Raw genomic sequence first — 14351 nt, forward strand, 5'->3', positions numbered from 1 at the left:
CCAGAGTTAGGAGTCTTTATGTTCTGTCTCCCTTTCTGATATTTCCCACACATTTCCTTTCTTAAGTTCAGTACCTGTTTACACAGAACCCCCGTTAGAAGCTTTCTCCTAGACTTAGGAGAAGCAAAAGCAAAAACAGAATAAAACCAAAATCAAAACCAAACCAAACACAACAACAAAATAAGCTAATGTAAGAGATTATTTGGAGAAGCATTCTCTTAACATCTGAAGAAATTTCTCTTTCCTTCCTTCTATCTCTATATTTATAGCCTTGCACCAGGAGAACTGATATTAAAATGGAGAACTTGAGGCTCTGCTATATCCTGGGTCATCTAACAAGGTTTAAAACACACATCTATATACAAGCATACACATAGAGACACACATACACACACTATATAGTAAGACATTCAATGTGTTAGAAGAAGTTAACTGCATTAGAACATCACAGTTTAGGGTTCTATAAGTAGTTAAGGGAAAATTAGAAAAACATAGTAGAAAAAATATTTCAAAAAATGTTAAAAATTAGAGCTATGTTCCCCCCACAGAACCTGCATTCTAATAACCATTTAATTTCTACTTTCATTTGTGCCTTGGACACAAAAATAGTGACCACTGGGACTTGGTACTGCAGCAAGAAGTGAAAAGGAGCTGTGGGAACACTATTAACATAAGATTTCCAGACATGAGATTACTGTGTATTCACATTGCCTACATATTATTAATAGAATATATAAGATAAATGAAATTTCTGGTAATTTTATAGTGATTTACAATCACTATTCAGTTCAGATCTACCTTGACACTTTACTAAATGCCAGATTTTAGAAGTTGGGTGGGTGGTAGCTAGGTACTTTGTCCATGAGACCAACAGAGCACCAAATAAATTTGGGTATTTTTAACTATGAGATAACATACCATATTACTTCTTCATCTCCTCATTATGTGGTAATTCCTACAGAGAGCATTTTCTTTGGTGTCACTCAGCCTGAGAAAGCCAATCACTCTTCACTTTGTGTGGTTGGGCAATAATTGTCTTTGATGGTGAGAGAAAATATACAGCATGAAGTAAAAATGCACCCTGAGAAACAGTTTTAAAAAAAAAAGAAACTACATTACAGTCATGAAAATAAAAATATGTCTACCTGCGAATGCTCTGGGAAGATTTAAAGTAAGATAAGAGGAAGAAGCATCTGACCACTTCTTACCACCTCCATCCCCTGAGGTCTGGTTCAGATTTTTATCTTCACCAACCTGAACTCTTGTGTGGTCTCCTGACTGTTGTCTCTGCTTCCAAACCTGCCTTCTATTACAAACATAGGAGCCACAGGGATCCCGTGAAAATATAAGTCTAGTCATCTGACTCCTCCATTCAAACCTAGAGTGGCTTTCCATTCACACAGAGTAAAAGCCAAATATTTAGGATGACTATGAGACTTATATACCTCCCCCCACCCACCACCCCGAGTCACAACTGTGCCTTTGCTCAGTCTTGCCCAGCCATGCTGGCTAGCTGGCTTTTCCTTAGATCCCCCAGACAGGCTCCCACCTCAGGCCTTCACCACCCTTGCTATTCCCTCTGCCAAGTCTGCTCCTTGTGACTTGTTCTCTCACCTCCCTCAGGTCTGCTCAAATTTCACCATCTGAGTCAGGCCTTCCCTGACTTCCCCATTTATATTTTGAAAAGCAGGGAAATCAATAGTGACTGTAACATTACTTAGCATTCAGAATTCTCAGATGATGGTAAAATATAAAGTTCACTCTGCATAGCTACAGTATATTCAGTTAGGCTACTAGGTTTAACCCTAAGAGGAGCAGAGGGCAGTGAAACTTAAGGAGAAAGAGGAGGAGTAGACTCTTCTTAAGGACTGACAACATGTCTTTCTGGGCCACTGAATAGATTTCGAATTAAACTCTAAGTATGTATTGATTGCCTGTTCTGTGGGACTTGATGCAGGAGTTACTGAGTTGGGTAAGAGATGACAGGACCCAGGTTTTAAGTTTGAGATGATCTACCAAAAGAGATTAATCAAGTACTCAAGAGAAACAACAGTAAAATAAGTAGGAAATAAGGTGTTCCTTCTAAGTGAAATACAGATCTTCCTCAGCTTACAATAGGTTATATCCTACTGAACCCATTGTCAGTTGAAAATATTGTTGAGTCAAAAATTCGTTCAATACACCTAATCTACAGAATGCTATGGCTTAGCTTAGCCTACCTAATCATGCTCAGAAACACATTAGCCTACAGCTGGGCAAAATCATCTAACAAAAAGTCTACTTTATAATAAGATAGAATAATATCTCATCTAATTTACTGCTATTGTACTAAAAATGAAAAACAGAATGGTTATTTGGGTACAGAATGGCTAAGTGTATCAGTTGTTGACCCTCATGATTGAATGGCAGACTGGGAGCTTAGGTCCCTGCCACTGCCCAGCATCATGAGAAAGTATCATACTGCACATTGCTAGCCTAGGAAGAGATCAAAATTTAAATTTGAAGTATGGCTACTACTGAATGCATATTGCTTTTATGCCATTGTAAAGTTGAAAAATTGTAAGTGAAATCATAATAGCTCTGGGACCATTTCTATAGCAAACCATTTTCTTTTTGACCAACTGCTTCAAAATTTATCAGATTATTGAACTAGAATCAGATCGAGCTTTGATGGATCATTACAATGACAAAAACTGCAACATTTTCTGTCCGGGGTTCTAGAATATTCTATTGAATTAAATGCAGTTTAGATTTAAAGTGCCTTGATATTATTCAAAGTTTTTCATAGATAATGCAATATTAGAAAAGGTAAATGGACTATTTCTATCTTTGTGCGCACTATGATTAGTGAAAGCTGATTGTGAGACATTTTTAGTATCTAAATATAACATAAGATGGTAAGTTTTAAAAATAGACTTGATTATTCTCAGGCAGTGGCTGGTAAGGGTAGAAGATGTTGTCTGGAGTTGATTAAATAGTGGTAGGGGTTCTGGGTCACAGGCAAGAGATATAGAGTGCCAAATACATTTGTATAAATTAAAAAGTCTTATATTTTCTGGAAATTTAGCTTGTATATTTGCAAAGCCATTTGAATTATCTGCTTTATGATCTCCCTTTCATGGGCATAAAAGAACTTCAGTTATTTACAACACCTGTTATATTATTTAGATGATAGTTGGGTCTCAAATGCATATTAACAATGTATTTTAATTAAGGGATGAAAACAGATGTCACCATTAGCAAATATAATGGGAAGGAAATTACATCTTGTCACTTGTCTTGAAATGCATTCCAGAATGGCTTAGAAAATACTGTACCTAATGATGGCTGACTAATTCACTATACTGTGCAAGTAAAATTCAGGAAGCTTGTATTTCTCTGCTTTTAAAAAAATGAAAAAGAGGAAACCTTTGTGGAATACATTTCTTAGTCCTCAGATATTTAATTCAGGCTTTAAAAGTAGGATATTTTCTGGAGCTGCTTTTAAAAATCTGAACTCAACCTAGACACTTTATTTCATAATTCTAAATCCTACTTACATATTGCAATCCATTAAATAATGTTAGATGGCACAGAACAAAAACAGATGCTTTATCTGATTTTCTTTCACTATTTTCTCTGTACATTATAAAAAAATAGCTAACGTTTTATAGAGTACTTGGTAACATCCACACCTCTCTAAGTGCTTTACATATATTAGCTATTTTAATCCCCACAACAATCCTGTAAGTAGGTTGGTATTATCATCTCTATTTCAGAGATGAAAAAAGTAGAGTATTAGGGTGTTAACTTGCCAGCCCACAAGGTTAGTAAAAGGAAGATCCCAGGAAAGAATATTTGGCCCCAGAACCCTTGGGCTCTGCTGACTTCTCAAGTATTGCTATGTATGTGGATTAAATCCAAAACCAAAGAAATATGTTAGTACTCTTACTTCCTGGGGGCAAGAAGCTAGTAATACATTTCCTTACTCTACCTAGAAGAGAATTGACATGTCTTCATTAACTCCTCTCTAGGGAGAAGTAGATGAGATAGCACCTTTGATCAGACAAGACAGGGATGATACTGGTGGTATCATAGAGAGCCTGGTAGCTGAGATGGGTAATCACTAAGCTTGACCAACCAAAGGTTCTGTCCATGGAGGCAGAGTTGTTAGATGCCTGCAAATTATGGAACATTACACTTCTCATTTCCCCCTTATGGCTCTGTGATTTCTGGGAAACAGAGCATCTTACAGAGCTTCATGGGACTGTTCATATTTTTTTAAAAAAGATTTTATTTATTTATGTGACAGAGCACAAGCAGGGAGAGTGGCAGGCAGAAGGAGAAGCAGGCTCCCCTCTGAGCAAGGAGCCTGATGTGGCACTCGATCCCAGCATCCTGGGATCACGACCTGAACCAAAGGCAGATGCTTAACCCAGTGAGCAACCCAGGCATACCTAAAGGAATTATTCTGATCAAATATTACAAGTGTAAGATAGTGATCTTTTGTCCAAGTTACACAGAAAGGTCCCCTTTAGCCACCACCTCCCAGATTATATTTTATCATTCAAATGAATAAGCAGTAAAAGTTGGTTAACTCACTAATGAGAATACATTCAACGTGCATAAATTTATTAGATATTAGAAGTAAAAAGAAACGACTTTTTGACATATTAGAATTTTTCTATATATCATTCATTCTTCCACCATTTCAGAGTATTTAGAATACATATATAGCCTAATGATATTAGTCTTTTTAAAAAGATTTTAGAATCTCCTTTTTTTCTTTCTTTTTGTATGAGTTAGCAATGACCATTTTAAAAAGCTGACAAAAGATTCAGACAAAATTATGTGTATTCTCCCTAGTGAGCATATCTCCTGGACTTTCCACAAAACAAATTATATCAGCAGGCTCACCTTTCTCTCTTCTATCTTGTAAGGATGACCTTTTATCTCTTTATCACTGGTCAATTGATAGATGATCTAAGTAGCTCATACTGATACCTATATGCCTGGAAATCCTGACAGTTATAGCTGCTTCTCAAAGTTATCAGCTAAGTGTACTCAGAAATTTAAAAGCAAAGTGCTTTATTTTCTCATATATTATCTATGTGTACATATAATAATAGCTGACATTTATTGAGCTTTTACCATGTGCTAGACACTATACTAAGCACTTCACATTGATCATCTCAACGAACGCCCCACCCCCAATCCTATGAAGTTGCTATTATTATCACCAATTTGTAAATGAGGTAACTGAAGAATAGAGTTTAAATAATTTCTTCATAGTCATGCACTTAAATTTTTGTATTTAACCCCTTCCAAAAAGCAATTGTGAAATGAAGTTGGTTTGATTTTTTCCCTTCCCCACAGTAATAATACATAACAAGTCTGGTGAAAATAAGGTTTATAGCATGTTGTATAGGCATGAATTGAGTACCTAATGCTTTGGCTATATCATGTAGACACCACTTTCTTTGAAATTGCCCATCCCTAGGTCAATTAACATGATCAAATGACACATCCTGGAAAAGTACACGTGGAATATAATTAGATGTATTTAATATTGATCAATTACATATTTATGATGCAGATAGTATCAACATTACCTATTAGATTATTTTCTTAAAAACTGACTTCACTTCTTTCTAAAATTTCAATACTATTTAATCTGCTACTTTATAGTTTCTGTTCTTTTCACTTGATTTTCTTCTCTTGAACTGTGCTGTGAACGAGATAACCTGCTTGTCAGGTATGAAAATGATTCCCTCTTGTGCCAGATTTTCAATTTTAGACCTCTGATAGATCTCAAATATTAGAAAGCAGTGCTACTATTCCATAATTTAGAAGCAATATATCAACACCTAACACACAAAGCTTCTACACATGCAGTGTCTCACAGAACCCAGGAGCACAGTGAAGGTGCATTTTGGGAGATGAAGTGGAGCAAAAATTTAAATGTGTGCTAGTGGGCCTCTGTGTCCTGAAATGTCTTCCTTTAATGCTTACTCAGAAGTGGCCTCCTATGGTAAATTGAAAACGGAATTAAAAACAAATGCTTGACTGAAGTAACAGGCTATAAAACACTAAGAGCTAATCATCAGCTATGCTCTTATTTTTCCTAAGTGTCATCTCTCAGTGCTTTCAGAACACTGTTGGATGCTGATTGGATGAACTACATCTTTAACAGTGCTAACTGGAAGACAAAATAAAAAAATAAAATATCTGACAAAACCTTTTATATGTAATTTTTTATTCTTTTTTCTTTTTTAAGATTTTATTTATTCATGAGAGAGGCAGAGACACAGGCAGAGGAAGAAGCCGGCTCTCTGTAGGGAGCCTGATGCAGGACTCAATCCCTGGACCCCTGGATCACACCCTGAGCCTAACAGGCAGACACTGTTAGGCTGTCACTCACTGTCTGTTGAGGCAGACACTCAACTGCTGAGCCACTCAGGTGTCCCTAATATATAATTTTTAAAGACCCACATAGAATGAGGGTCCTCCACCAAAGAGCAGAAGTTGCACCACTTTATAAATTTCTTTTTTGTTCTTTTACAGCTACCTCTGAAAACACATTTTTCTAATAAGTTATATCCCCCTGCTGATTCAACCAATTTTATTTAGAACATTAGATATTTTAAAGAAAATAGTTTAAATAACTACCTAAGAACTCAGTATAAAAATTAAAATCTTTAGTGCCATCTGCTGGACATTTGTAATAAGTAGAAAGTATACTGTTAAACTACAGACTAATAATGGTTTTAGACAGAAACTGGAACATATTTTCAACTGTAGTAATTTAAAACATTATTCAGTAGTATCTGAGATAAATTTCTGAATTAATGAAATGTTTACGAAATATATAATATTTATAAATATAACGTTTTTGTATATTCAGTATGTTTTATTATAGCCTTTTATGGCAAAAATTTTTATAGATTTTATTTTTAGAGCAGTTTTAGGTTTACGGAACAATTAAGAGGAAGATTTCCTCTTTTTAAAAATATTTTATTTATTTATGAGAGACACAGAGAGAGAGGCAGAGACATAGAGGGAGAAGCAGGCTCTCCGCAAGGAGCCCAATGTGGGACTTGATCCAGCATCCCGGGATCATGCCCTGGGCCAAAGGCAGACACTCAACTGCTGAGCCATCCAGATGTCCCAGGAAGATTTCCTCATAATTACAGGGATTTCTTATATGACCCTGCCCCTAAACATGCATAGCCTCTCCCTTTATCAGCAACCTCCACCAGTGTGGCACATGTGCTGCTACAATTGATGAACCTACACTGACACATCATTATCACCCAAAGTCCATAGTTTACTTTGGAGTTCACTCTTGGTGTTGCACATTCTGTGGATTTGGACAAATGTATAATGGCATGTATCCACCATTGTAGTATCATACAGAGTTGTTTCACTGCCCTAAAAATCCTCTTTGCTTCATTTATTTATCCCTCCCTGCCCCTCATTCCTATTATGTTCACTTAAGAAACCTACAAATACTTATATGTATATATTTGTAATTCATAATATTGTTAAGTTTTTTTAAATGGTGGATATCAAATTAAGTTATATGGCAATATTTTAAATTTTCTGCATATTTTTATATAGATTTCTCTCAGGTTTTACACTTATGATTAAAATTTAATTATGTGATGAAGAGTAATTTTATCAAGCATGATGGAAGATGTATGGAAAAAAATGCCTTTATTTTCAGTAATGTCTACTGTACCATAGTCCCCAGATGATCTGCACCAGGATCACCTGGATTGACCTTTAAAAAGTCAGGGTCCAGAGACACCTGGGTGGCTCAGCTGTTAAGCGTCTGCCTTTGGCTCACGGCATGATCCTGGAGTCCCAGGATCGAGTCCTACATCGGGCTCCCTGCATGGAGTCTGCATTTCCCTCTGCCTGTGTCTCTGCCTGTGTCTCTGCCTGTGTCTCTCATGAATAAATAAATAAAATCTTTAAAAAAATAAAAATAAAAAGTCAGGGTCCTGGAATTTATCCCATATCTACTGAATCAGAAGCCCTGTCAGTCCAAGAACTTGCATTTTAACAAAGCCCCTTCAATAATTTTTATACAGTTTAAGAATAGCAAGGAGACATCCTTCACAAGTCAACTTTTAATTCCTTTAGCCATATTCAAATGAGTATTCTGAAGGTAGGAAAATATAGTAGAAAGTTGAAAATAGAGGATCTAATTATCACAAACCAGTTTTACAACCTTATAATAATGATTCTAAATTTTATAAATGAGAAACTTGTACACAATCATTTTCAAAGTCTCTCCTCCTGCGTCTTTTATTTTCCAAAATATTTCCATTTAAAATTGGGTTTTGGAATCTTTTCTTTATATTTTCTCATTCTGAGAATGGAGTTTGAATGATTCCAAATTAGTGAACCCCAAGTCTGAGCAAAGAAGTAGGGGGCTTAGGTTTCAAGCTTATACAACTAGGTTTCTTAAATTTCAGGAATAATTCACAAGGTTTGAAAGAGAAAACAAAAGTGACATTTCAAAGAAAGCTAACATGGTCATATGGAGAAATAGCATGTTATATTCCTACAGATTGGTGTTAAGTGAAAAATTAGCTTAAGTAAATTTAGATGAACAAATTTCTGATAATTTAAAGTTCTATAATACTTGGTAAGAGTTCAAGTTGCATTAGGAAGTTCAAGGCTGAAAAGAAAAAACACACTGTTGTAAAAGTGATTTCACCTATATCACACAAATTTGCAATTACAATCAGTTCCTTTTGAAGAATATTTCATATATATGTCACAAATCTGTAAACAACTAATATTTAAAATAAAAATAAATGTGGGACATCTGGGTGGCTCAGTCAGTTAAGAGTTTGTCTTCAGCTCAGGTCATGATCCCAGGGTTCTGGGATAGAGCCCTACACCTGGCTCCCTGCTCAATGGGGAGCCTGAGTCTCCCTTTCCCTCTGCCTGCAGCTCCCCCTGATTGTGCTCTCTCTCTCAAATAAATAAATAAATAAATAAATAAAATATTTAAAAAATAAAATAAGAACATATGTACAATATAATTTGAAAAACCACAAAAATATATTGACACAATTTAACCAAGATTACTTGTTCCTCTAAACAACAAAAAACTATTTAGCCATTAATAGCAAATCATAAACCTTCCTTAATTTTGTGCGTAGGGCCTAGAAAGTTACATTTTGTTAAAACAAATCAAGTTTTATGTTTGTGATCAAATTACATTAGGCTTTGAAAAGAAAAAAAAATCTCTAATGTGGGCACATGATCCCACAAAAAGACCCACAAAAAGACCATTTTCTGACATTTATCAAAAAGCCTTCAATAAAGTAATAAAATAAGTAAAACTCAGTATCCTCTTATGTTATGTATGTTGTTTTCTTTGTACCCCCTAGCGACTCAGGCAGTGTCTGTTGTACACTTGGAGCTCAATAAATATTTGTCAAATTGATGTTTTTAAGTCTAATGAGAACTGTGTTTTATACAATCTACAATCTACAATTTTATTTTTTTTAATTTATTTTTTATTGGTGTTCAACTTACTAACATACTGAATAATCCCCAGTGCCCGTCACCCATTCACTCCCACCCCCCGCCCTCCTCCCCTTCTACCACCCCTAGTTCGTTTCCCAGAGTTAGCAGTCTTTACGTTCTGTCTCCCTTTCTGATATTTCCCACACATTTTTTCTCCCTTCCCTTATATTCCCTTTCACTATTATTTATATTCCCCAAATGAATGAGAACATATAATGTTTGTCCTTCTCTGACTGGCTTACTTCACTCAGCATAATACCTTCCAGTTCCATCCACGTTGAAGCAAATGGTGGGTATTTGTCATTTCTAATAGCTGAGTAATATTCCATTGTATACATAAACCACATCTTCTGAAAGAAATTGAGGAAGACACAAAGAGATGGAAAAATATTCCATGCTCATGGATTGGCAGAATTAACATTGTGAAAATGTCAATGTTACCGAGGGCAATATACACGTTTAATGCAATCCCTATCAAAATACCATGGACTTTCTTCAGAGAGTTAGAACAAATTATTTTAAGATTTGTGTGGAATCAGAAAAGACCCCGAATAGCCAGGGGAATTTTAAAAAAGAAAACCATATCTGGGGGCATCACAATGCCAGATTTCAGGTTGTACTACAAAGCTGTGGTCATCAAGACAGTGTGGTACTGGCACAAAAACAGACACATAGATCAGTGGAACAGAAGAGAGAATCCAGAAGTTGACCCTGAACTTTATGGTCAACTAATATTCGATAAAGGAGGAAAGACTATCCATTGGAAGAAAAACAGTCTCTTCAATAAATGGTGCTGGGAAAATTGGACATCCACATGCAGAAGAATGAAACTAGACCACTCTCTTTCACCATACACAAAGATAAACTCAAAATGGATGAAAGATCTAAATGTGAGACAAGATTCCATCAAAATCCTAGAGAAGAACACAGGCAACACCCTTTTTGATCTCGGCCATGGTAACTTCTTGCAAGATACATCCACGAAGGCAAAAGAAACAAAAGCAAAAATGAACTATTGGGACTTCATCAAGATAAGAAGCTTTTGCACAGCAAAGGATACAGTCAACAAAACTAAAAGACAACCTACAGAATGGGAGAAGATATTTGCAAATGACATATCAGATCAAGGGCTAGTTTCCAAGATCTATAAAGAACTTATTAAACTCAACACCAAATAAACAAACAATCCAATCATGAAATGGGCAAAAGACATGAACAGAAATCTCACAGAGGAAGACATAGACATGGCCAACATGCATATGAGAAAATGCTCTGCATCACTGGCCATCAGGGAAATACAAATCAAAACCACAATGAGATACCACCTCACACCAGTGAGAATGGGGCAAATTAACAAGGCAGGAAACAACAAATGTTGGAGAGGATGCGGAGAAAAGGGAACCCTCTTACACTGTTGGTGGGAATGTGAACTGGTGCAGCCACTCTGGAAAACTGGGTGGAGGTTCCTCAAAGAGTTAAAAATAGACCTGCCCTACGACCCAGCAATTGCACTGTTGGGGATTTACCCCAAAGATACAAATGCAATGAAACGCCGGGACACCTGCACCCCGATGTTTATAGCAGCAATGGCCACGATAGCCAAACTGTGGAAGGAGCCTCGGTGTCCAACGAAAGATGAATGGACAATCTACAATTTTAGATGCACAATATATGAGAAGCTTTTGTAAGAGATGCTGATAGATAGGTAAGTGGTAACAAAGGGAGAATCACCCCAGGATGAGGAACTGGACTATATCTTATGGATGCTATTTTAGCAGTGGATTGACATAATCGATTTACTGTGTTATGATCACTTTGATCATTCAGACCATATGAAAATGAACTAGAGTGAGGAAATCTGCTGGCCAGAGCCTAGTTAAAAAGTTGACAAAACAACCCAAGTGAAGAATAATGAGAGCCTTCACCACAGGTGGTAGATTTGTGCTAGGCATCTAATCACTACAAAAAGAGTTTTTGGTTTGTTTGTATATGTGTCTTGTATGTGAGTCTGAATTTTACTTTGGTTTGCTTTTTTACTAGATGCAATGGACTGGACAGCTACATATATGTGGACATAACTTTTTTAGGGGACTGCATTTATCAAAAGAAATTTCCTGGTGGAGGCAAAATGCTCCCCAGAGTGTTCACTAAGTGTGTGTTCAGTACATGAATTAAGAGAGAGAAAATATGGTAGGAAATCTCCGACACAGGTATTGCTCACTTAATCAGAGGATTGTAGCTGAAGTGGAAGACTGATTCTAACAACTGTCTCTAGGGAGTTTATGAAGAAGCCAGGAATCTCAAAACTAAATTTCACAGATTCTCTTGCAGCTTGATTTCCTGATGTGATTTAGGTTCCACCAGTCAGATGTACTTGTATGAGACCTGAATTGAAACTGAATTAAATGGAGAGCCAGGGCAGCATGCAGGACAACCATTTTGCTGGCCTCTCTGGCAGGCTCAGAGCTGCTGTGGTGGTGGTTTTCAGATCAGAATGGATGAGCTGACATGGTAGGATTCTAACACCAGCAATATGGGCAGTGGCTTTCTGATCCTGCAACATCCTGATCAAGGAACTTTGAGTCACTGGTTTATGCTTTTGTTTTAAGAGTGATTCCTGAAGATCAGGCTAAGAACTCACTTCAATCCCCCTTCCAACAATTTTATAGCACCAAATTCCATAACTTGATATTGTTGCTTAAAAGGCTGTGATGTGATTTCCAACTCAACTCTAATATAAGGGACTATTATTTCCAAGCATCATTACAAAAATTTAGTCACCACTGGAATGCAGTGGAATTTTACTGCTCTTCTGTTATAGAGTAGAATCAGAGAGATGATTTCATTAAAAAGGGGACAACTGTGTTTTGAGACCAAGAAACCATTTTTTTTTAACCGCACATATGTCTTCACAGTCAGTTATGTGTGATTACTAGACTGTCATTCATTAGAACATTAAAGTGGGTACTTATTTGCTGATATATAAAGACTCTAAAAGAGAATTTAATTTCAGCTTACATTTTTGAGAAGTTTGAGAACATTCACAATTGTGTTGTTTGTGATCAAATTACGTTAGGCCCTACACCTGGCTTTCCTATGTCTTTGCTGGAGTACTTCTATTAACATTACCAAATGCCATACTTTTAGTATTCAGGAATAGTCCAAGTTGTAAATCACCTAGGGAAATGTTTTTTTACTAGCTACACCAAAGAAATCTCCCTGATTATTTTACCCAGAATGGTTACTCTCTGTGGAACACTTTACTTCCATTCCTTGGAATGGTATATGTTCCATAATAGTCACTTGGTATATGTTGCCATAAACTGTTAATTTATGTTTACATATAACTTACTTCCTAAGTAGGCTGTACCTTTACTGGAATAAAGAACTGTGCTTTAGAGTTGAGGTTAGTGTGAATTTTTTGACAGTAGAGTATGGTGTCAAAATCTTTTAAAGCAAGCCTCCAACCTATTGGCTAGCAAAATGTTTAATGAAATTAAACATTTCATTCATTGTCAGGTCTTTCTCCTGGACATCCCCAGGTCTATTGGAGACACTTAAACAATCTAACATTTTTTTTTTAAAGATTTTATTTATTTATTCATGATAGTCACAGAGAGAGAGAGAGAGGCAGAGACACAGGCAGAGGGAGAAGCAGGCTCCATGCACCGGGAGCCCGATGTGGGATTCGATCCCGGGTCTCCAGGATCGCGCCCTGGGCCAAAGGCAGGCGCCAAACCGCTGCGCCACCCAGGGATCCCAACAATCTAACATTTTCAGAAGAGCTCTCCTGGCTTTAGTCTCCATGTCACTAACTTCATGGAGCCTATATTATGCTCTGTTTTATGTGTCCTGTGCCAAGGTTGGGAAGGAACATGGAAGCCATTCTTACTGTTTTTCAGTACCCATGCCTTCTCACCATTGTATGCACATCCCAAAGTAATTCTCATTTTAGAGTGCTGTGCTTAAATTACCCAGTCTCTGCCCCTCCTTCATTTTAGGGAAAGCTCATATCTTCCTGCCTGCCTGCCACTTAGGCTCTTGAAATTGCAAAACACTAGCTTCCAAACCCCTCCTATTCTAGGCAAATCTAGTGTAGACTTTGAAAAGAAAAGCCAGGAAGAAAGATGGTTTGTCTCCTAGCTTCTGGCCATTTTGGGGATGGAGGAAAGAAAAATACAAAATATAAATAAATGAGGTACTATGCCAATTACAAAGATTTCTTTGCATTCTATCATTACTGGTCATTTAGCAACTTGCTGTGTACCTTATTTATAGTAAGTGATCAACAAATCCTTATTAATAGAGAAGAATGTCAATAATTTTCTGTTTAAATTATTTTGCACTTACAGAATGATGTTTTTAGACATTTAAAGAATGATATTTAGATTTTTAGGCATTCATCTTTATTTCTTTCAAATATGCCATTAATCACTGAACAGCTTGTTTACAACTAGAATCTTGGAATTTCTTGAGTTGAGTACACAGGTGTTAGAATAGTGCAATGATTATTACAGTGACACAACGAAGGAAAAAGTCGCATCCTGGGAGAAAGCCAAAGTTTTTGTACCAATGCTTTTCTTTTTATAATATTACATATTTTATAACACTCCATTTTCTGTCTAGATAATTTAAATCTGAGATTTGTGATCATATATATTGTCAACCTTACTAATCAATAAGGATATTGTGTTAATTCTAAAATTCTTAAATATACAAATAAATTTCACAAAAAAATTTTACATTTGCAGTCCTGCATTACTAACATTTACTGGCATTTATAATACTGTATAATAAAATATGTATCTCCATTTATTATTCAT

The 14351-nt window shown here is 36.3% G+C and overlaps 1 protein-coding gene across 41 annotated transcripts in view; it reads left to right on the forward strand.

Annotated features, from left to right (window-relative positions):
- RIMS1 (regulating synaptic membrane exocytosis 1) overlaps nt 1-14351 on the forward strand; it is a 477431-nt gene that overhangs the window by 180877 nt on the left and 282203 nt on the right. The window lies entirely within an intron of this gene.

The sequence above is a fragment of the Canis lupus genome, chromosome 12, assembly GCF_011100685.1.
Source record: "Canis lupus familiaris isolate Mischka breed German Shepherd chromosome 12, alternate assembly UU_Cfam_GSD_1.0, whole genome shotgun sequence".
NCBI lineage: Eukaryota > Metazoa > Chordata > Mammalia > Carnivora > Canidae > Canis > Canis lupus.